Here is a 21244-nt window from a genome sequence, read left to right as displayed (position 1 = left end):
ACTGTATTATGTCTGTTTTACAGTAGGTCGCTTGACTTGCCTTTCACACAGCAAGCTGGTGGCAGAGCACAGGACAAGAACATAGGAGTCCTTAGTTCTATTTTCCCTGCTCTCATGACTACGTTCCTTCCCTATGCTAATTAGAATTTCACATCCACAACTACATTATAACAAAAATTCTATAGTCTTATTCCCCTCCCCACCCCGCAGCAGAGTGACCTAATGATTGGCATGCCAGCCCGAACATTTAAATTGCTTGGGTTTTTTGTAATGCAAACGCTTACTTTGAAAACATATAGAACACCTGTTGTTTAAATGTTTTAGTTTCCTAATATCACCTATTTAGTTAATACTGACTCGCATATTGGGAAATGGACTAAATGTTAGAAACTTTTAATAATGACGTAGTGGCAGAGTAGAACTACAACAGAATTTGACTCGTAACACACGGTATGACAATCTGATCTGAATGCCACTAAGCTTAATTCTGTATGTTTGTTTCTTGGTGTATTTTAATTAGGCTCCAATTGTATCTTATCCCACAGTTGGAACTGACTCATGTTACCTCCCACCCAGTGGAAAATTGGATCAAACCTTGTTGGAAACTTGTTCAGATCAAGCCCCATTGTGAATACACACCAATGTCTCTTCTTATATTAGAGACCATGCTCTGTTCTGTGCTGTTGCATAGTTTACTGCATTGTTTGAGGATTCCAGGAGCCTAACATACTGTTGGGGGAACTGACTAATTGCACCATATTGTGAATGTTCTTTGATGGCATCTCATATGATTAGGGGAACTGACTCATGGCAGGACAGTCTTTTATTATGAGAACGTGACATTTTGTGTTTATTAGTCCTGTGACTCAGTCAAAAGAGGTCTGTTTTGATTTTGGGTGCTCTTTGGCAGCAGTAGTGCTTCATGCTACTGTACCATGTTGAGAATCCATGCTTGGACTTGAGCTTGTTTACTAAGCTACTATGCTGGCAACTGCTCAGAGATGACTCTGTTAGGAGGGAGGAATTGGTGCCATGGCAATGCTGGACCTGGCAGGTATTGAAAGGTTAATAATCTGAAAAGCCTCACCCCATCCTCTCAACCAAGGAATCCGCCATGCTGAGGAGGGAATTGCTTGGTTGCATGACACTATAAGTAAAAAAGGCACAGAGTGCACAGCTGCTGCTGGTGTCCCAAAGCTGCCTAGGCCCCTATGCACCGAAAATGGGGCTCAGATTTTTCTCTACGTTACCCCTAGAAAGCTCCAGTGACTGAAGTCAATATGGCTATATGGGTATAACCATGGGCAGAAATCAGTTTAAGGGGTCTGAAGGCTCCTTAACATTGAAAATGCTACAGAGACTTTCATAAATACTATCTGGTCGTTGCTGGGACCTTTATTGAAAATTGGCATTTTGTGGTACTGTGGTGTTGTTTGGTTTTGATAGCTGTTATTAAAATAATGTGTATGCCTATTTTGTTTAGGATATGAACAGAAATAAAATCTTTTATTGCTATTGTAGGTTTTCTATTTATTTTTCCATTTTTATATTATTACATTAACACCAATTACTGTTTCTGAAGACAGACAGATCTTGTCAAATCATGTCACGTCAGACATGTATTAAAATTAACATACTTAAATGTAGAGCACCTACAACAGAAACCAAGCAAAATAAAGTACACTCTTCATTTTAATAATAAGATATATATCTATATCTAGATATAGGTATATAAACACTCTGCTGGTATAGTTTTCTGTGAAGATCCCAGATCCTTTACAGATGTTAATAATGTTCAAAGATAGAAATATTTCAGGAGCTATATAAAATGTGACAACATTTGTTTGAGTTAAAGCCCATCTGGGAAATATGGAATGTGCCAGTTCCTAACTTTAGCACTGCACATTCTGAGAAATTCGTTGCCATTAAAAACAGAATAACCGAGGAGCAGCTATCTATAATGTAGAATTATTTACACATTTATTTATTATTGTCATTCTAGTGAAGTGTGCAGGTGATGACATAAATTGCAAGAGCAAAGCTTGAGTAGTTGTCATTGTTATTATTATCGTTTGTGGCAGTGTCCAAGATGTGCTTGGCCCGTTCCAGGCATACAAGAAGGGATAGTTCTTGGCTAAAAGAGCTTCGTTGCCATTAAGACCCCAAGATGGAACCACAGCCCTATATTGATAATGAACATGATAATGAACACTTTTCTTCTTTGCTAACATTTCCATCTCTCTCCTGCTGCTGCAATCACAACTTCTCCACTTCTGGTCTGTGTTGGTCTCTCTCTCCTTCCTTTGTAAACCAAACATGCTGTTGAGGGTTTTTTTTTAGCTAATGAATTTAAAAATATATTTGTAACAAATTTTGTAAAATCAGCAATCTGATAGCTTAGTGGACTAATACATTATGTTTCTGGGCAGTTAGTCTTTAGAAAGCTTTGGTGACAGCACCTAATCCAACCACTCGGTATTAAGTTGAAGCAGTTATTTTATTACCAGAACCTCAGGCTCCAAGTCTTTGTGAACCTACAGGACCTTGTTTGCTTCAGACCTCATGAACCAAAACTTGAAAGGTCAGTTGAGAAACTTATCATAAGATGACCCAGACAGTATTTTCTCAACTCCAGACTGTCTTCTTGGAGAGAATGGGGACATTAAATGGGCTCTGATGATCTGCAAAGGACAGTTATTAGCTATTTTGATTTTCATTGTTACATCATGTTCTTGAGGCTGGCATTCCTCCTCTTTCTCAGAGAGAGAACAGCAGGAATGGCCAGATAATCAAATCATACAGGACATTGAAAAGGGCAGAGTTATAGGCTGTACTAAGGCTGCCTCTGACAGAGTGTACCAAGGATTTAAAACCTAACTTTTGTGACAAAAATTGTAATGGGAACAGAAAAAGGCACAACATGAATCCAGTTTCAAGGCAACAACTGTAATAAGAACAGGGAAGTGGCAGAAAATGCCCTTTAACTAAGGGCACAACAAGTGAACTCATAAACATGAACACAAACTCTAACTGTCCTTTAGCTACCATTCATATGCCTGGTTACCCAATCTACCTGTGCAAATGCTGCTTTGTGTGCAATGCTGGGTTTTGCATGTGCAGAGGGGTAGCAATATGGGCCCATCTGTTGCAGCCATGACTGAAGAGCTATCCCAAGACTTTTAAGCATTTGTCTCTCTTGGATACTGTAGAGCCATAATGCGCAAGGATGCCATTTTATTTTAACTGGAGTGAGAGAGTGGGGAATCTATTGTGACTCCTATTTCCAGATTGGTTTCTTCTAGAAAGAAGAATTAATAATGACAATGCAAATTTGACTGACAAGTATTTGCAAAATCTCTAATGATGGTGCATCCAGTTCAGTTTTAGTATCTGTTTTCAATCTGTCTTGCTGCAATATTTAACAGCTTTTAATTTCACAGAGTGTTTGTTTGGATTTTAATTTCTCTTGTGGTTCTAAGTATCTAAATTCTGGAAGAGTGGCTGGTTGTTTTGCACCAGATAGAGTTCTTCTGATCCATTTCATCTTTGGTTATGGTAATGCAAATCTCCTCTTAACAAAATGGCAACTTCTTCTGGTGGGGACATGCTGATAATTGTCAGTCAACTAGTGGCCAACCTCTGCCAGACAAATCTTAGCCAGTACAATAACCTGCAACTGGTGATTTTTATATGACGTGCTCATAATGTAGGCATCTACGTAACATAATTTGGCCTGAAAATTTTTGTGCCCACATTAGTGCTCCTGCAGGAAGTCTAGGTTGAGGTTGGGCTAAAATTTAGGGCCCTAGTTTTTTGTATATTCTTGTTTATATTCACATTGGCTCAGCTTTTCAGAAAAGAAGGGCCAAATTCTCTGCTAATGTAAATCAGTGTAATTCCATTGAAATCAGTGGAGCTGTGCCCATTTACAGTGTCAGGGAATTTGGCCCATAGATTTTTTTTTAACCGTTCCTTAGATTTCAGTGGAAGCACCTTATGAGATCCAAGAGAAAACTTCATTGACTAGAAATGTTCTGTTGACTTCAGTGGAGGATTTCTCATTAATATGATTTTTCCTAGTATTATTTACAGTGCAGTAGCACCCAAAATGTGCTCAGTGCTGTCCAAACATTCAGGGAGAAACTTGAATCCATTTGTCTCTTCTCTTGAAATCAAGGTAGGTCTTTGTATTATTCTGGTGGCTTAGAAATTTAGCCTCATGCCCACTCATTCATCTCTTATCTTAGTAAAATGTGTTTGTTTGTTTCCCCCCACAGAATCCTCAGTCTTGTTGATGGATATCTTAGTGCTAGTCTCTTTTAAAACAGAGATGACTTAAACAGAATCTGTGCTTATGACAAACTATTTTTTGCATTTGTTTCTAATAACAGCAACAAAAACCCCAAACCCCCATGTTTTTCAACAAGCTATACAAAAATTCCCTTGCAGAATGAGTGTGTACCAAGATTCAAATTGAAATGTAATTTTTCTAAAACTATAAACTCCTGAAAACAGGGGGTTGATCACAAAACTTCTACTGCTTTCTCCTCCACCATAACACAGATATAATACCCTAGTGCAGGCATGTGATTCAGCTAGTGTTCATGGGGTTGGCTGTTTGTCTCACATGACGGCACACACTGCAGCTGGAATGGTTGAAGGACGAGCAGAACTAACAATGACTGGAGATACACCTGAACCTTGCTTTGAGCAGGGGGTTGGACTAGATGACCTCCTGAGGTCCCTTCCAACCCTGATATTCTATGATTCTATGATCTATGGACAAGTGACAGCTTTGTCCTACATGAAATACTCCAAGGGCCTATGCTGGCTTTGTACCTGGTTTTCAGGTGCCCCATATGGTGTATATACACCCTTTGTTTTTGTAAGTTCCCTGTTGCAAGTTGGTTCTCCCTGAGAAGCTATAACTGAAGTGGACTGCATTCAATATTAAAGTTACCTAACAGGAATCTATGACAATCAAATTATGCTTTCATATCAGATTGTGGCTATGCACGTTTACTAAATCACCCAAAAGTTGTTATTTGCTTGACTAAAATGCTGTAACAATGCATCAAAGAAGAAATTGAACAATTCTCTCCCAGAGGAGAGACTACCGTATGAAAGCCCCATTAGCAGTGAATTTCATTATGACCTATGCTAACTGTGTTTGATGGCCTCTGTGCCCATTTCCCACATCTAATGTAGGTTTGTTCTCTGTGTTAAATGGACTGTACATCACATTCTAAACCTAATCTGCCTTTATGAGCATGAATATGTTTTTCTTGTTTGCCATTCCACTCTCAAAAAACCAACCCACTCTCAGTTTAATTCTTTGCAATTACTTTGAGGGTTTGTTGTACATATAAGGGGAAAACAGGTGAATTAAGGATAAAGGTGACCTGGAACAGTCAATTGGGCAGGACCCTAAACTCTTTGTGGGAAAAGGATCCTAGAGGGAACAAATTCCACAATGTGTCTTGCCATGGGGCGCCAGAAGGTTTCAGTCAGTTGCTGCTTTTTTGTTTTTTTTTTAAAGACTGCTAGTCAGGGGGTGTTGCTGGGGAAGGAAAATGGGATCCCCCTTCTCTGAGCATTAGTGTCCCACTTCAGAACACAGAAAGCAGATAACCCGTTCACAGCATAGTGCTGAGCGCTGTCAGCTCTAATGGTAAAAACATCATAGCTCTTCCTATAATAGTGCTAATGAATCTGTTGTCAAAGGCTTGGGGAGTGGAGGGGGAGAGAAGGATTTCTGGACATATTTCTGTTTAAGAAAATGTTAAAAATAATGCTCTGATTTACGACATTGCAGTCAGAATGCCCAAGCCTTCCCCTGCAAGAGTTCTCCTGGCTTTCGAAGCAGAGTAACAGAACATCAAATATAGATGTGGATCACTAAGTGGATCCATTAAGTTGTGCATGAGGAGTACAAGGGGTCAGGGTTGGGGAGGGTGCCCTAGTGATGACCATTGCTGAAAACTTATATTTCAAATGCAGCTATTCCTTTTCTGTGAGAGGTCAGCGTCTCAAAATAGATGCTTTAAACTTCTGTAATTCCTGGTTATGGAAACACTTGGAATATGCTAAGCTTACTCTGATTCCAACCCACGTACCTCATGTATAGAATTTCTGGCAATCTACTTTGTGTTGGCATCTTCTAAGTGGTCTATTTGTGTCTCCTCCTGGACAGGGGGAATTCTGCCTTTGTGAAATAATAAGGGTGAAACCATGTGACACCGTTAGCCTGGAGGAATCTCTGCAGGCTCCCATTCATAGTTGGCAGGTGCACATATTACACAGATGAATAGAGCTATTCAGTTCTGGGTAAAACACCTACTGACTACTTATCTACCTCTTGCTTGCCAAATGTTAATTACAGCAATGTCTATGTGTGTGTGTGTGTGGTGGTGGTGGGGAATATCAGACCTAGTGCAAAACATGTACCTTATCAGTCATCTGTGCTGCTCTCAGCAGAGTCTGTTCTCACCCATCTCCTCAAATGAGGAGGACAGGAAAAAGCCTTCCTAAAGATTAGGCTCCTGGCAGTTTCTGTTGTGCATCCTTTAACAGCAAGGTTCACCTTTGGCACTAGATTTTTAATAAAGGTTCATAAATGAACTGATAACATGTGCATGAACAAACAGCATCATGACATTCAGCTGTACAATTTTCATCATTAACGGTTATTTTAGTACCTTCCCAGCCAAGGGTAAGTTATAATAGAGTTTCAGGTGTTGGTTCTGATCTCCTCACACCATCTGTAGTGTAGCTCCCATTTACACTGGAGTGAGGGGGCTTCAGCCTCCAGTCAGCCTCTGAGAATCAGCCTTTCAGTCTAGACACTCACCTTCCCTTGCAGAGTTGTGTGCAGCATGCTGCCAGGACACCGTCACTTGACTGACACATACAGGGCAGCCCTCGGATAACATGTGTGATATAGGGGAAGGTTTCTGTTCAAAACACACATGGAAACTGGAGAAGAGAGGCATGGATTAAGGGTCTGACCTGTTACACTGGTCTGAATTCTCATTTGCTAGGATGCTACTGGGGTTATTCAGGGTGACACCAGTGTAAGGGAGATCTTAGTGTAAACTAAAGCCTTTTACAGTTTATCACACAGCACCTCATAATAGTAAGCCTTTCTGGTGTTTAAAGTGAGCACTGCTAAGGGAAGGCTGTGTTGCTAGAGTAAGAAGAATAGAAGGTAGAATCAGTCAAGTCCAAAGGGATCTCTGGGTTCTTCTAGTAAACTGTAGCAGAAAAGGTTTCTTCTACGTAGTCTTCTAATTCACATTTAATTTCATATGAAATAAATGTAAATGGTGGGGCAAACTCAAACCTGGTGTAAGAGGGTGCAACTCCATTGCAATGATTACTGTAGCTCCATCAAGCTCTAATACTTTCTTAGAATATTTCCATTTTTTCATTGACAATTTTTTGAAGCATGAGTCATGATTTATTTTTAGATGAAGTCTGGAAAAATTCCTCACACCCCTTTGAGATCTTGAGCAAGTCACTTCATCTCCTTTTGCCCCCCCTCCCTATTGTCTGACATGTCTAATTAGACTATAAACTCTGCAGGGCTGGTGATTTTCTTTTGAACTGTGTTTATACAGCACCTAGCACCATGGGGATCCAATTCAGGAAAGAATTCTCCTTCACCATGGCTAGATATTTTTCTGTACTTTAAATTCTGGTTGGCTGAATATAATCTGACTTGCTAGTTATCTTTGTCTAGCTTCTCCCCTCCACCCTTCAGAGATTTGTGCAAATGAATTACTTGGTGAAAGATACAATGCAGAAAGATGTAGGTAATAAAACCTACAATAAAACCAATCCTCCAAGATTCCATTTAGGCAAACCTTTACACCAGTGCAGAGTCCCAGTTAAGTCAAGGGGCTATTCATGGGTGCAGGGATGCAGCCACACACAACCGCTTGTTGGATCAAAGCTTTATTTCTTTCCACTTAACTTTTGAAAGACTAGACTCATCTTACTGCAAGTTGAGAGAAAATTTGCAATATCTGAAGAACTCTGAACTGGAGTGGAAATGAGACCTAAGTGAGCTGAATGAGAGATATGGAAGAAAAATATTTGCTGAAAATCATAGTCATATAAGTAACAGTTTTAGCTCATGCGGGGACTAGACAGCTATGTACATTGATATGGGATATCGTTTTTTGACTTTTAAATCACTGTTTCAAATTCAGTCTAGTTCCATAGAGGCCAGGTGTCCATCTTCTGGTGTTTTAGATAAAATGACTTTGTAATCTCAGTCCAGTTTCTAGCAGGCAGGTTGCAATTGTCATGAAAATTGCCATCCTTCTTGGTAATCTCAGCAGAGAGGTCAAGGTGTGAGTGGGCCAGAAGCTTGAACCCTCCATCCCCTATTGCCGGTCTCTCCAGATAAGACTAAAGGCACGGTCTGGTGCATCTCCATTAGCAAACTCAGTAGTAGTAATAGGCTCCCCTGCACCCTGGTGTTGACTACACTAGAAAATTTCGTAGTCCTAATTCACCACTGGTGCATCATGGGGGCATTTCCACTGGTTGGGGCAGTGATGGAAGCTGTACTGCAGGCAGGGCCGGTTCTAGCTTTTTTGCTGTCCCAAGCGGCGAAGGGAAATAAAAACAAAAAACCAAGCCTGGTTGAGCTGCTGCCGAAGAGGAAGAGAGGGACTGCAGGGCTCGCTGCCGAATTGCCGCCGAAGACCCGGACGTGCCGCCCCGATGACGGACAGAGTGCTGCCCCTTTCTATTGGCTGCCTCAGGCACCTGCTTCCTTCGCTGGTGCCTGGAGCCGGCCCTGACTGCAGGCAGGGCCTCCAGCATGTTTCCTAACTGTACTGACAGCTTCCACTTTTGCCATTCCATCGCTGTTGGAGCTGCATTAGTGGTGAATTATGTTTACAAAATGTGTAGTAGTGACAGGGCCCTAATATGAGGCAGCCTGCAGCTGTCTATGTTATGGACAAACAGGACTTTGGTCTCCAGAGCTGTGAATCTGGCAGCTGTCACTAGTACCATGTTCACTTATTTAAAAAATATTATACAAATAAATTGTTACTGTGTAATTAACTCAGAAAACATCTTACGGCTGCGTGATAACCAGCAATGGAATGTAGCTGGGCAGTGCAATTCAAAGCTATGCTTTGGTGTTGCACTGAACCTCAAGCCGTGAGATAATTTAAAACTTCTTGAAGTGACAAGTCCTTATTATCCCAGCAATAAAGTAGAAAAGCACATGTGTGAGAGCAGTCTTCATTTTCTAGGCCAGCTGTTTCTCTAGTGCATATATATGTATGCTAGAATAAACATATTCCACTATCTTTAACAGAAACCATAAGCTCTGTGACAGGATCCAAGCTGTGCATGAAGCTAGTCACATGGGCCAAAGGTCCTGGAAAGTTTCTCCAAGTCTTTATGCCAAAAATAGCAAATGCTCAGTATCTAAAATCAAAGGGTTGTTATAAATAGACTCCTCTAAGCCTGCAGAATATCCATGTCATTTGTCAGGAGGGTTTATTTTCGTTGAGAGCGTTGACACCACCACTTGAAAATCAAGGCTGATAGAAAGACAGCGGGTGAACTGTGAGCTCCAAGAGTAACAAAGAACAACGTGACTCTCATGTGTGCTAAGCAGGGGAAGGCTACCACTCGTGAGCTTTATATAGTTATCTGGTCTCTTCAGTGTTGTAACATGGACCTCCCCTCGTTTTGGTTGGGTCCTCTAGTATCCTGCATTTTCCTTCACTGAAAGGCCTTACAGCAGGGTGACCCTCCCTCTACCCCATAAGGCCTGGATGCTGCACTGTGTGTCGGCCACATGTTGTTAGATATTTGAGTGTCACAAGATATCATTCTCCCAAGAGCTGAGTTTGCAGCCTCTGCATTATCCCAGCCCTTTTTGACCCAGAAACATTGAACTCTGACGCAGTGATCTGCTGCTAGACTCCCTGGCTCCCTTTATATCTTCTTCAGATGGTTGATGTCCAAAGTCATGCTTCAGGAAAAAGTCTGAATCAAAGGGGTCTCTTTATCTACTTATAGATCCATCATCATCCTGTTCATATGAATACCTCACCATCTTTAATGTATTTATCGGCACAACACTCCTGTGAGGTAGGGCAATGCTATTATCCCTATTTACAGATGGGGAACTGAGACACAGGGCACTTAAATGAGTTGACCCACATCATACAGGAAGTCTGTGGCAGAGCAAGGACTTGAATCCAGGTTTCTCCGGTCTTAGGCTAGTTGCCTAACCCCTAGGCAATCCTTCCTCTCCCTGAGGAATGGTGCGTTCCTCTCACAGGCTGATGAGTTCAGTACAAGGTGGTACAGCAGAGTTGGAAAATTCTGTGAACTCTGAAAAAGGAAGCAGTCAGCTATTCTTTTTTTTTGTGTCTTCTGCAGTTGTCGTAGATGTACACAGTGGTTTGCAACACAGATAAAGAGAGACTCCCTACCTTGAAGCTCTTACCAATCTAAAGAAGATAGATGAGCACAGGAAGAACAGATGACACAGAGCAAGGGAGGATGAGAGAGAGGACAGTATAATGACTGGTCACTTGGGAGGCTAGGGAACCGGCCTTGAAAGTGACAAATAGGTTACATGAAGACTCCCCAAGGCTAGGACAGGCACCATCTGGTATGTCCTCTGTGACAGGAATCCTTTGGATGAAGGGCTTCATCCTGTGGGCCAGGCTGGGCTTCTGAACTCGAGCCACATCCACCCACTATCTTCTGGCTAGAGACTGCTGCTGATGGCAGAGCACGCACTGTGCTGCTGTGGAGCAAGATCCGTCCCTCTGAGAGCGTGGCATGTGGGATGGCAGCTTAGCTAGCTGGACTGCCAGTGCATTGCTGTGTGCTGTCGATTCATCCGGCCTGACTGCTTGTCTGTGTGGTGGGGAAGAGGGCTCCTGTGGCCTCTTGGCCCATCGATTCTGCAGAGGGCAGGACTAAGGCGTTAATTTCCTTCCAATTCATTAAAACTAATGAATTACCCAACTGGGAACTCCAGTAAATCCGAGAATATTTCATGCCTATACTGAGTGAGAGCTCCATGGACCTGTCTTTCCTCTGCTTTCTTCCTCCTAAAAAAAAATTATTTTTTTTTAAATCTCTTTTGAAATCAGACTCCTCTCCTCCCCTTTTCGCACCGTCTGAGTGACATTTCTGATCAGCCAGGAAGCACATTAAATATAATGCAGCTCTTGTTGGAAGATACATAGCTCAGTCTGGCCTGGAAGTCTAACAGCAGGATTTCCAAGTTCCCTATGCCGGCAGGGCCTGGAGAGTACTGTGGCAGCAGGATGCTCAGCCCTTGAAGTCAGAAAGAACTTCACATGGCCATGGAGAGTCCCACCAGCAGAGTCTGAGAATAGTGCAGGATGAGGTCTTTTGGGAGGAGTGATGGGGAGGTAATGGGCAAGAGGGGAAATGCCACTCCTACCCTAGAAAATATTAGACGTAGATAAGTCTCTGAGCAAGTCTGTTCTGCTGCAGGGGGTGTATTTATGCAAAAATCTCTCCTTTTGGTTTTTGGGTTACGTAAAACAGATAAAATATGGAGAAACCTGTGCATCCAATGCTCAAATAAATGAGAGCCTGTATTTGCCTCCAGCCTGAGATAAGCATCCTTACAACCATGCAGCACACACAGTTTTCAATGTACTTTTTGCTGCTTTTATGAAATGATGAAATCAGTTATACTAAATCTCTTTTGTATGAACAAAGTCATGAGGCGTGATTCTTTTCTCTTTACACTGGTGTAAATCTGAAGTAACTCCACTAAAGTCAATGGAATTAAACCATTACAAAACCAGCTCGCATGAGAGCACAATCAGGCTTTATAACCTACATATTACCAGAGGGAACACAGGTCCAGTTCTACGTAGAGGTTCACAAATTCTTTGTCACACTGGTTACGCAAATTTTCTATATGAACATGGAAAAATTCAAACAAGTCTAAAAACAATACAATTGATTTGCCCCTGGGTTCTTGTAAAAGTGAAGCCCCTGCCAAGTTTCCAGGGAATGTGTTTGATAAGGGCTGGGCATCCTCGTGACCTTACTAAATACTACCCCTAGTGTGGGAATATATCTTACACACCATGCTGAATAAGAATAGTAACAAACAGATAGCTAAAAACAGACTACTTCACACCTTGCGTAAATTATTCCAGTATCTGGTGGGCGATGTGCTAAAACGAATGTGTGAGACTGGAAGTTTGATTTAAAAATAAAGGAGTATAAAAAGAGAGAACTCAAATGGTAACTCTAGGGTAATTAAAATACTTTCTTAACTGGCTTCTTTCTGAAACTAAAGTTACACATGCAGGCTTACACTGCAGTTCACCACATTAACTATGAATAATAAGATAGATAACTGGGGAGCTCATGTTTCCTTCTTTTCCATAGGTTGCTAGTGGAAAAATAGCATTTCAGAAATTAAAATGTCACAAAGTGAAACTAAAAGTATAGTGGTCACCACTAAAGAAAAACACAACAACATTTCCCTTCAGTATCACACCATGGCATCTGAAAACCACCCTTTATTTCCCATTTTAAATATGGGGAAATAATACAATTTCTCAGGTACCACGGTCTGGTGACTTAATAAATGCTGACTTTTTTTAATGATGACACCCGCCTGGCGTGGCATGTAATGAATAAATAGAAATTCATTCAGTACCAAAATGTATACCGAGAGCGTTGTCTGTATTTGACATAGTCAATCTTTCTCTGTGTCCCAATGCCACCTGCCAGTTTAATGTCCTTTCTTACTATGCAACAGTTAATATACAGTAACCAGGCCAAGTGAAAAGGTACATATGAGGGTTTGATGTTCATTTTAGTATTTGTCAGCTGTCTGCTTTATAGTGCACTTAAGGTATAATGAGAAAGTTTACAGCAGAGATCAGGCTATATTGATAAATTTAATTCATTATTGAAGATAAATATACAAACTCTTTGTAAATATGTTTGATTGCCATACTGCCTAGTTCCCCTGGTAACAAGGCTTTGCCATTATTTAGTAAACTACAATAAAATATTACAAGAGTACAATTTGTTCTTATGTAGTGTTGACAGCCAACCAAACTGGTTAGCAGCATCTAGAATGATTCAACTCATCCAAAACGCACGAGCACACTCAATCAATACATCAGTTTTTTTCTCAGTCACGATTGTGAAGAATGTCAAATTACACTGACACAGAAATGCTCTTTATTGTTTAAATGATCAATTAGGCTTCTCCCAAAGCAATGCCTCTATTATGTTAACCAATGAAAAACTGTGCAGTTCAGTGGTAACAAATCTTTAAGATTAAATTAGGAGTCTCATTATTTTTTTAATCAAATGTAGGTTTTTTGTTTTAAATTTCAGCCATCTCTTGTTGTTGTTTTATTCTATTTTAAATAACATTTTCTTCTAAGTAGTATTTTTTCTGGTCACACAGTTGACCTTCCAACGAAAGCAACTAGTTTCAGCAGCATAAATACACACTGGAGCTCCTTTCATTCTGATTTTGAACTGGGCTTTGAGAACATACTCTCCTACTAAGATTAACATCACATCACCATCCACTCTAGACTACTAGAAGCTGAGGCATCTGTCTGACAATAGAAGAAAAAGACTTTGATAGATTATTTGTGTATTCGAGGTAATAATTTAGTTCATCTCTCATAATCAGACCAGAATAATGCTTTCTGTTTTATAATCTTATTTTTAGATTCCAGTGATTTCCTCACCCCCCCCTTCTTCCATACACACCAAGTTTTCATGAAAGATGCTTTATAGTGAGCACAGAAGATTGCAAACCCTTCTCACTCTTATCATAGGACAGGTACAGCATGGACCAAAGGAATTGGCCAGATTTTCAGCAAAACTCAGCCATACTTTCAAATGTACTCAGCATTCATCACTGGATCCGATTTTCAGAAGTGCATGGCTCCTCTTTAGGCAACAGTATCAATTGTGCGTGATGAGCCCTTCTGAAAATTCTGTCTAATGTGCTGAAAAGCTTAAACTGTAAGGGACTAATCCTGTAAGATGCTCATCGTCTTCTGAGAGTTGGTTAGTCATTGAAACCAATGGGAGATGAAGGAGCCTAGCAATTTGCAGGAATGGACCATAAATTAGGCAGGTAACTAACTAAATAATGTGAGTAGGGAGTAAGTAAATTATGCAGAGAGAATGCAGCCACTGGGAGAGCATTATTGGGTACAAGTATATCGTGTAAGCTGCTTTGGTTTCATTAAAGTTATTGATAGACTGTTAAAATCTTGTGCTCCAACGCTGGTTGAGACAGCATCAGAATGGATATTAAAGGCCTGATTTAATGCCCTCTGAACTCAGTGATAAAACCGACATTGATTTAATTGGGCATTAGACTGGGTTTGAGCCCTAATTCAGAAAAGTTAACCAAAATAAATCAGTTTTGAGGAGGGATTATCCATACTAACCTTAGTATCTCTGCTTGGTCTGTCAAGAGATCCTTATCGGTGCCAGTTGTGATGGTGCTTCTGGTGATGTGTGGACAACTAAGAAATGGACTGGCTCCACCAATTTCATAAACTATTAAGAAAGTCCGATTTATTTGTTTTTCTTTTAAGAAAACCTGTATAATATTATTAGCAGTATATTATGTGTCATTGCCATTTTTATTTTTTGTGCTATCAAGTTAAAAGCTCTTATTATTAGAGCTATATTTTCAAATGCAAAAGGCTAATACATTATTGACATTTGTTATTGAAGCAAATTAAATATTGAAACTTTCTATCCCATGGCTGAGTGGGTTGCAGGATGTTTACTTCTGCACTTTTTTCTTTTTAGACAAAAGTAATGTTAAAGTGTCTTTAAATCCTAACATCCACATTATTATAAAACGTGGCAGAAAAATCTCACTTTCCTATCATATGTTTACGTATATGACTTTTCACTTTAAATTTTCCTATGTAACTGTTATTTTGCTCTTTAAATTATATTAAAAGATGCAATGATTTACCATTCAGAATCAAGACAAAATAGACTGTACTGTCTGACAAAAACTATTCATATATTCCCCATTGGCTCCACCTGCAAGGCACCCTTTCTGCTAACAATGGGTTTTTTAATATTACACCTTTTACTCCCATGCTCTGCAGATATAACTTTCAACTGGAGACTGCAGTGTTCTGGGAATCCTTGCAGACTCTGGAATGTGCCATAAATAGAGCATGCACTCAGTAGCAGGAAAGCATGACTTACTTCGTAACTATATACTTGCCACAGATCCAGCTTCCATCCAAAGTCAAATTGTTCTTGTCAGGGATGCCAAGTTGTCAGTCCTGCAGAGAAAGCACTTGCAATGTGCAAGGTGACTTCTCAGATTGGGGAGGGGGAGGAGGCGGAGTGAGGTTTCCCTTTTGCTGAGTAACTGCTTTCAATCATTTCACTAGGCTGTGTTTGTTTTTAATTTGAGTTACCTTCCCAGACTAAGATCAGACTGATTTTGTAGGTTTTCAAGGAAGCCTGCAGTACACTATTCTGAGGTGTGATCTCTGATGAGCCCATATTGGGAGGAGCGGTTCTGCTATTGAGAGGAAAGTGAACCCCCGCCCTCCCCCGAGGAAGATAAGAATATAATTGGACTAAAAAAGTGAACCTTCCTCTTAATTCTGTGCAACATTCTCAGCTGTTAATATAGTAACCCTTCTAGCTCTCCTAGAGGAAGGAACCAATGTGGGGATAGCTGCTCCAGCACCTAGACTATATAGGGCGTATGTTCATATTCTAGTAAGTGACTTCAACACCACAGGACTTCATTGAACTGCTGAGCAGCCAAAGCAGAGGCATAAGGGGCATTCCCAAAAGTGCCCCAAATTAATAAGCATTGGTGCAGTTGAAATAGGGAGGAATGCCCCCTCTCAACGTTGAAACTATGGAGAATACTGAAGAGTGGAATACTGGAAAATCTCTTGTTTCTCGGGGGGAGAGATTCCATTGAGTCCTATGTATTTTTTGAATAAACAAATGAAAGAAACATTCAGTACAAATGTTGGGGAATTATGGGACTTTATAGGGGCATGATCTAGGCACTAGACTCTAGTGGTCAGAGCACAGGACTGGGATCCAGAAACCCCTAAATTCTAATCCTAGCTCTGGCCTTAGACACATCAATTGTCTTTGCTTTAGTTGCCCTACCTGTAAAATGGGATGATAAAATATTGCTCCTAGCTACCTCCCAAGAGTGTTGTGAGAACTGAAGAATTAATATTTGTGAAGAGCTCCAAAGATGAAAATTGCTATGCAGAGTCTAGGCTAGGAGCTGTGGTACCTCCTGAATTACTGAATATCAGAAATATGTAAAGAGGCAACTCATAAGGGCTGCTACTTACCCAGCCTTATCCAAAGGGGACAGGGCCAGTTCTCAAAGTGAAGCTTAGCAATAAAGGAAGCAGCAAACACAGAATGAGTTGTCTCTGGGATCTCTTTTCTTGGTCTTCCTGTTCAGTTTTTGGAGGAGATTTTGGAGGATGGGCAGTGGCTCCCGTTCACTTGCTCAAGTCTGTGACTAAAAAGCTGTGGGATTCTGCTTTTACCTCATGAAAGTACCTGGATTTCATTGCCAGATATGAACCATTTGTTAACATCACCAGTGGGGGAAAATTATTATACACCAATCTGGTCCCATGAGATTTTTTGTCTTTCTCCTCAATTTCTTCTCTAGGGGGTGATTACCCTCCTCTATGCCGCTTTAGTATTGATATTGGCACTTCTGGCCTGTAAAAAACTCATTACTCAGCTCATCAAAGTAATTACTCCTGCCCTTACTCCTGATAAGCTGAAATGAAGAAATCAACCCTTCTTGTCTGATTTCAGAAAAACAGCAGGATCAAGAGACCCAATCTTGGATGGGACTGAAAGTAATTCAAATCAAGTTCAGGGGGATGGCAATCATGTTCTGAGTTATTGCTTTCTAAAAGTGTCACCCATGTGATTCTGAATTTTGAAAGTGTCAGAATGAGACAAAGATGGAAACAGGTCATTTATGGGTTTGTGTGGGCTCCGCTGGTGCTAGTTTTGTCTTTAAAACACCAGCAGTCTTTAAGGTGACTTAGCCAGCCATACTAGAATCACCTCAGCCTAGGTGATTCTCCAATAGTCTGGTGCCAGGTATCAGGGGGTAGCCATGTTAGTCTGTACCCACAAAAACAGCAAGGAGTCCAGTGGCACTATTTGAGCATAAGCTTTCGTGGGTAAAAACCCCGGAGCAGGTCTAATGACTCCTACACCACTTTTCTCCCTTCTGCCAGGAAGGGAGGTGTGGGTGGGGAAGGGAATGTGGTTGGGTTTCCCCTATGTCATAATGATTCCTGGTTTTAATATCAGCTCCTTGGGACTATTGGCAGTCAGTGTAACTCTGAGCAGCCTTCAGGCTGCTGTAACTTATACGTGGGGGAATTTGTCTGAAACACATCCAACCCAAGAGTGACCACAAGACCTCCTCTGCATCCCCCTCCTCATCTGAGCTAGATGTAGCTCAGGATGTGGGCCAATATTATAAGATGTATGTAAGTTCCAAAAATATTTGGGATCATAGCTTCAAAGGGATTCTGAAAATGTGGAGCATTTGAAATAAAAACTTTGCTGATAATGTGAGGGATTGTTAGTGGTAGCGAGAGCTAGGTACCACGCAAATAACTTTCCTTGCTGTTAAGCCAAGGTCCTCAGTCTGAGCCTGTCACAGCCCTCCTTTTCTAGCCCTGGCATCCTAATGACGCTGAATTATCCCAAATTGAAGCACTGAAACCCAACATACCACCAAACCTCCTGTATATTTAAAAGCTTTTTCTATTATTCTTTTCTTGGTAATTCCATTGGTTCTAGTTAAAGCTTGGTCTGTCTCCTGAAGTAAGTCAGATGGGGCCTCTTTCCAGTCTTGTCAGATTTTTGTCTTTTTTGCTATTGGGAGACACCATGAAAGTTTACTTTGACAACTGTGGTTCTGCTACATGTTGCTATAGTGCTATAGAGTTTGGTCCATATGACAGAGGAAAATCTGAGGCACGTAAAAGGCCCTTTGGTACATCTGTGGTAATAAAGCAATAATACTTATAGCCTCTGGCTGGATCCTGCAACATCTTCACTTTTCATTGGCTTCTGTGGGAGCTGAGAGGATTGGGCCCTTATAGAGCATTTCATCTGACGAGCTCGAGGTATGTCACAAAAATCTTGAAACCCCCTCTGCCAGGCAGCAAAGTCTTATCCCCATGATACAGAAGGGCAGGATGAGTGCCAGAGAGGATAGGGAGCTTCCTGGCAGTCACACAGTGAGTAAAATTCAACTGTCCAGTCTCCCACTCTAGCCACAAAGTACATTAGAAAGTAGATGGGAAAGACTCAAGAGGACCCCAGACAAGGTGGAAGCATATTGCAGTGCAGCCACATCAGGAAAAATGATCTCCTACTTAGGCTGAAGAGGAAGCTTTAAAACCAATTTGTCTTTTATTGTGAGCTCAGGGACATCATCGCCTTTCACCTAGAAGATGGCGTAAAACCTACTAAAGAAAGAAAGCCACGCTGACGGCAATGGAGTTCTGTTGGGGTACATGAAAATAAACCAGTCGGTAGAACTCAAATCTTAAAGAGTCAGGGATATTAGAGGAAAAATTAACAGACACTTTGCCTGGAATTTTCAAAGGGGCCAGAAGGAGTTAATTCATAGAAGTTCATTGAGAGTTGGGTGCCTAACTCCTGTAAACTTGAAAATCGCACCCTGCAGACTTTTCTAAACTATTACCCATTCATAGGGGAACTCTTTTTGTATTATTGGTGCACATGCACTATTTATTCTTTGTTCACATATAGAAATCATCCAGCCAGGGTCTGGGCACTGGACAAAAATTAAAAAGAACATGGCTTGGGTCAGAAACACCCTGAACGGGCCTCCCCACTGTTCACAATGAATCATTTTCTTTTGTTCTGCCCGTCAGCCTCCCCCAACCCCCCGCCCCTCCAAAAGCTATGGAAAATAGAAACATTTTGCCAAGTGTTGTGGGGGTCAGCACACATGGGCTTTGCTGGACACATGGGCTTTGGTAGAATTGCTGTCCTGTGGAACAGTGGTTGCAATCTCTGGAGATTCTGAGCAGGGAGGAGAAGTGGGGCCGCTGGTCCTCTCCCTAGGACTGTGCACAAGAGAAGCAATGAGCCAGATGAATTCCTGGTGCAACTCCATCTAACTCAGTGAAGTAACCATAATGGGACAAACCCATCCCTAGTGTAATCTTCTCCATAAAACCCTAAAAAAATACAAAGTGGTGGGAACAGCTCTTCCTCCTGCCCCCCCAGTGCTCCCAGGGCATGCCCTTGCTTTGCTCCTTCTTTTCATAGAAATCCTGCTGTGCCTGTATTTATTTCTGGTTTCTTCTATTTCGATACAGCTACAGTAGATCCTTACTTGCTGAGAGGGTTACAGAGAGTTCAGCCTTCTAGTTTCTTTGTATAAACAGCTCTAGCTTTGGAAAAACACTCCCAGCCTTCTTTTGGAAAAGGATTTTTTTCTTGAACAGGGAGACCTCCTCTTTCCTAAGGGCACTATCCAAGCTTAACAGCGATTCTTTTTTCACTGATTCAATTGAAGTAGCCCTTAGAAGAAACCTGTGTATTAAATACAGTCAGAGCTGCAGTGTGGTTTCATTTGAAAACATGCTCTTGGAGGTCTGTAAGCCCTATGAATTACTGCACTGTACCATGAGAGCCAAACACATGTAGTTCTCATCACCTTTGTATGGCATTATGGCTCTGATTCAGCAAGGTACTTAAGCACATGGCTAACTTTGTGTGTGAATAGTCCCACTGAAGTCAGCACACACTAACATCAGTTGTTAATTAAGCACATGCTTCAATCAATGAATTGTGGGTGCAGTACTGCGTGCACAAATTTAAAGGCAAACAGAAATGCCACAGAGCTATCTGAATAAAAATAAAGTTACAGTGGGCTCTTACTAAGCAGCCACACAATACATAGCAGGGAACACATTTGGACAAAGGGTAAAATGAAAAGCTCTTTTTGAAAATCTGACTCAGTGGTTTATCCTTAGTAATTTGGGACCTGATTCAGCAAGGTGCTTAGGCATGTTCTGACTTCAGTGAGGTTGTTCATGTGCTTAAAGTTAAGCACATGTTTAAGTACCTTGCTGAAGCAGCCATGATGCATATGAAGGAGTAGGTAAGAGTCTGATCTTATGGTCGAGTTACATGCCTGATTTACTCTAGATTTAACTTGAGCAACTTTTATAATACTGGTTTTTGTAATTTTTTTCTAAGATCTAGATAAAAATCTGAATCTTGTGTAGGGCTTACAGACAGCCTTATTCCTGCCTTACTCTCTTACTCACTTTAGACAGAAGTCAACTTCATTGTTCCAGTCGCTGCATTTCAAATGTGGTGCCCAAAATAGCAGGCGGCTGACAACAGGCCCCTATCTAAACAGAACATGTTTTCCATTTTATCATATATACGATTTATAAAGAAGGAAGCTGGGTTGCTGTAACGGGAGAAGAGATGTTAGTGTCTCTGTCAGGGTGAGATAATAAAAAGGGGTTTAAAATAAGTGCTAAAAGGCAGTAAGTGAACCCACTGGTGTTAGTGAAACAAAAAGTCAGAGCAATGAATTTTTAATAGTATCATAGTAAATAGGCAGCTTTGGGATTGTCACCCCCTCTGGTGCAGAGTGAATCTCATGGTACCAGAAAGGCCCATTTCATTTTAGGGGAGGGGAGAGTCATCCTGGGGGTAGGAGTAGATTTAATTCTGCTGGAGGTAGATGGGCTTTAGGAGCAGTGGCTGCAAAGATGATGCAGTAACACTACCTCCTTCTTGACCGGTGCCCTCATTATGGGGGCTGTGCTGTCTGGCTGTGAGCCAGCCCAGCAGAAGGTGGATTCAGGCACCACCGCAGTTCCCTTCCTGGCTGACTTTCCAGCTGCAGGAGCCCCCCCACCAAAGTTATCACCGGCTCATACTGGCACAGACCCTGCATTAGGGACCCTGGCCCTTTAAATCAGTGCGCTGTAGAGGATTGTCAAAGAAAGCTGATTAAACTAAAATCAGAGCATCTGTGGGATGGGTGTGAGCTGCCAAGTTCTCAAACATCCCCCAAACTGTGGGGTATCTTGGTTCAGACCCATCCTTGCTCTGTGCTAGACATGTGCAAACCTTTATTTTGAATGTACTCAATGTGCTGTGA

General features: G+C 41.3%; 1 long non-coding RNA gene across 1 annotated transcript; it reads right to left on the bottom strand.

Moving 5' to 3' along the window:
- Positions 1–2239: 2239 nt before the first annotated feature.
- LOC141996865 (uncharacterized) lies at positions 2240–14540 on the bottom strand. The gene is made up of 3 exons (XR_012641632.1): positions 14475–14540; positions 6851–6975; positions 2240–2340 (listed from the first exon to the last, which is right to left on the bottom strand). It is a non-coding gene; the product is annotated as an uncharacterized LOC141996865 (long non-coding RNA).
- Between the last annotated feature and the right edge of the window lie 6704 nt (positions 14541–21244).

This window comes from Natator depressus, chromosome 12, assembly GCF_965152275.1.
Source record: "Natator depressus isolate rNatDep1 chromosome 12, rNatDep2.hap1, whole genome shotgun sequence".
NCBI lineage: Eukaryota > Metazoa > Chordata > Testudines > Cheloniidae > Natator > Natator depressus.
Note: the sequence above shows the minus strand (reverse complement) of the source record. Positions and strands in the feature narration are given on the sequence as shown.